This window comes from Brassica oleracea, chromosome C5, assembly GCF_000695525.1.
Source record: "Brassica oleracea var. oleracea cultivar TO1000 chromosome C5, BOL, whole genome shotgun sequence".
NCBI classification, from domain to species: Eukaryota; Viridiplantae; Streptophyta; class Magnoliopsida; order Brassicales; family Brassicaceae; genus Brassica; species Brassica oleracea.
This window is the reverse complement of record NC_027752.1, coordinates 43,720,934-43,724,821: the sequence shown is the minus strand read 5'-3', so window position 1 is coordinate 43,724,821 and position 3,888 is coordinate 43,720,934.

Genomic DNA, 3,888 nt, shown 5'->3' with positions numbered 1-3,888 from the left:
CACCAATTTAGGGAGTATTATGAAGTTTTACTGAATTAATTGACAAAAAATTAAAACGATGTCCGTATACAATGAAAAAGACTTTAATATACATTATTACAAATGTAGAATGTTTTTAGAAGTTTTAAAGCAATACTAAAGATCATAGGCTTCAATATACATAACATTTACCGAAAAACTCAATATTTTCGTAGGGGTTAACACGTATATTTTGAGAAAAATTCAAAAATGTGAAAATACTGTTTTAATGCTTAGTTGCATCCTTCAATAACATATGGTGAAGGTCAAAGAGGTTTGTAACTTTTTCTGTCTCCGTTTCTCTAGAAAATAGCGATTTTATAGTGGTTAGTGCACTAATTTATGGAGTATTATGAAATTTTACTAAATTAATTGACAAAAAATTAAAATGATGCCCATGTAACATGAAAGAGAGTTTAATATACATTAATACAAATGTAGAAAGTGCTTATAAATTTTAAAACAACACTAAAGATCACAGGCTTCAGTATATAGAACTTTTACCGAAAACCTCAATATTTTTGTAGGGGTTAACACATAGATTTTGAAAAAAAATCAAAAATAAGAAAAATACTGTTTTAATGTTTACTCGCATCCTTCACTTCCCTATGATAATATCAAAGAGGTTTGAAACCTTTATTGTCTCCGTTTTTATAGAGAATAGCGAATTTATAGTGGTTAGTTCACCAATTTAGTGAGTATTATGAAGTTTTACTAAATTAATTGAGAAAAAATTAAAACGATGCCCATGTACCATGAAAGAGAGTTTAATATACATTAATACAAATGTAGAAAGTGCTTATAAATTTTAAAACAACACTAAAGATCACAGGCTTCAGTATATAGAACTTTTACCGAAAACCTCAATATTTTTGTAGGGGTTAACACATAGATTTTGAAAAAAAATCAAAAATAAGAAAAATACTGTTTTAATGTTTACTCGCATCCTTCACTTCCCTATGATAATATCAAAGAGGTTTGAAACCTTTATTGTCTCCGTTTTTATAGAGAATAGCGAATTTATAGTGGTTAGTTCACCAATTTAGTGAGTATTATGAAGTTTTACTAAATTAATTGAGAAAAAATTAAAACGATGCCCATGTACCATGAAAGAGAGTTTAATATACATTAATACAAATGTAGAATGTGTTTATAAATTTTAAAACAACACTAAAGATCACAGGCTTCAGTATATAGAACTTTTACCGAAAACCTCAATATTTTTGTAGGGGTTAACACATAGATTTTGAAAAAAAATCAAAAATAAGAAAAATACTGTTTTAATGTTTACTCGCATCCTTCACTTCCCTATGATAATATCAAAGAGGTTTGAAACCTTTATTGTCTCCGTTTTTATAGAGAATAGCGAATTTATAGTGGTTAGTTCACCAATTTAGTGAGTATTATGAAGTTTTACTAAATTAATTGAGAAAAAATTAAAACGATGCCCATGTACCATGAAAGAGAGTTTAATATACATTAATACAAATGTAGAATGTGTTTATAAATTTTAAAACAACACTAAAGATCACAGGCTTCAGTATATAGAACTTTTACCGAAAACCTCAATATTTTTGTAGGGGTTAACACATAGATTTTGAAAAAAAATCAAAAATAAGAAAAATACTGTTTTAATGTTTACTCGCATCCTTCACTTCCCTATGATAATATCAAAGAGGTTTGAAACCTTTATTGTCTCCGTTTTTATAGAGAATAGCGAATTTATAGTGGTTAGTTCACCAATTTAGTGAGTATTATGAAGTTTTACTAAATTAATTGAGAAAAAATTAAAACGATGCCCATGTACCATGAAAGAGAGTTTAATATATGTTAAAGCAAATGTATAATGGGTTTAGAAATTTTAAAACAACACTAAAGATCATAGGTTTCAGTATACGTAACATTTACTGAAAAATTCAATATTTTAGTATGGGTTAACACATAGATTTTGAGAAAAATTCAAAAATATGAAAATATTGTTTTAAGGCAAAGTTGCATCCTTCACTAACATATGATGAAGGTCAAAAAGGTTTGAAACCTTTGTTGTCTCTGGTTTTCTAGATAATATCGATTTTATAGTGGTTAGTCCACCAATTTAGGGAGTATTATGAAGTTTTACTAAATTAATTGACAAAAAATTAAAACTATGCCCATGTACCATGAAAGAGAGTTTAATATATGTTAAAGCAAATGTATAATGGGTTTAGAAATTTTAAAACAACCCTAAAGATCATAGGCTTCAGTATATAGAACATTTACCGAAAAGCTCAATATTTTTGTAGGGGTTAACACATAGATTTTGACAAAAATTCAAAAATATGAAAATACTGTTTTAATGCTTACTCGCATCCTTCACTACCATATGCTGAATATCAAAGTGGTTTGAAACCTTTGTCGTCTCCGTTTTTCTAGAGAATAGCGATTTTACAGTGGTTAGTTCACCAATTTAGGGAATATTATGAAGTTTTACTAAATTAATTGACAAAAAATTAAAACGATGCCCATGTACCATGAAAGAGAGTTTAATATATGTTAAAGCAAATGTATAATGGGTTTAGAAATTTTAAAACAACACTAAAGATCATAGGCTTCAGTATATAGAACACTTACCGAAAACACAATTTTTGTAGGACACATAGATTTTGAAAAAAAATTCAAAAATATGAAAATATTGTTTTAAGGCAAAGTTGCATCCTTCACTAACATATGATGAAGGTCAAAAAGGTTTGAAACCTTTGTTGTCTCTGGTTTTCTAGATAATATCGATTTTATAGTGGTTAGTCCACCAATTTAGGGAGTATTATGAAGTTTTACTAAATTAATTGACAAAAAATTAAAATGATGCCCATATTGCATGAAAAAGACTTTAATACACATTAATACAAATGTAGAATGTTTTTAGAAGTTTTAAAGCAACACTAAAGATCATAGACTTCAGTATACAGAACATTTTCCGAAAAACTCAATATTTTCGTAGGGGTTAACACATAGATTTTGAGAAAAATTCAAAAATATAAAAATATTGTTTTAATGCATAGTTGCATCCTTCAATAACATATTGTGAAGGTCAAAGAGGTTTGGAACTTTTTCTGTCTCCGTTTCTCTAGAAAATATCAATTTTATAGTGGTTAGTGCATCAATTTATGGAGTATTATGAAATTTTACTAAATTAATTGACAAAAAATTAAAACTATGCCCATGTACCATGAAAGAGAGTTTAATATACATTAATACAAATGTATAATGTGTTTATAAATTTTAAAACAACACTAAAGCTCATAGGCTTCAGTATATACAACACTTACCGAAAACACAATTTTTGTAGGACACATAGATTTTGAAAAAAAATTCAAAAATATGAAAATATTGTTTTAATGCTTAATCGCATCCTTCACTACCCTATGATGAATATCAAAGTGGTTTGAAGCCTTTGTTGTCTCCGTTTTTCTAGAGAATAACGATTTTATAGTGGTTAGTTCACAAATTTAGGAAGTATTATGAAGTTTTACTAAATTAATTGACAAAAAATTAAAATGATGCCCATATTGCATGAAAAAGACTTTAATACACATTAATACAAATGTAGAATGTTTTTAGAAGTTTTAAAGCAACACTAAAGATCATAGACTTCAGTATACAGAACATTTTCCGAAAAACTCAATATTTTCGTAGGGGTTAACACATAGATTTTGAGAAAAATTCAAAAATATGAAAATATTGTTTTAATGCTTAATCGCATCCTTCACTACCCTATGATGAATATCAAAGTGGTTTGAAGCCTTTGTTGTCTCCGTTTTTCTAGAGAATAACGATTTTATAGTGGTTAGTTCACAAATTTAGGAAGTATTATGAAGTTTTACTAAATTAATT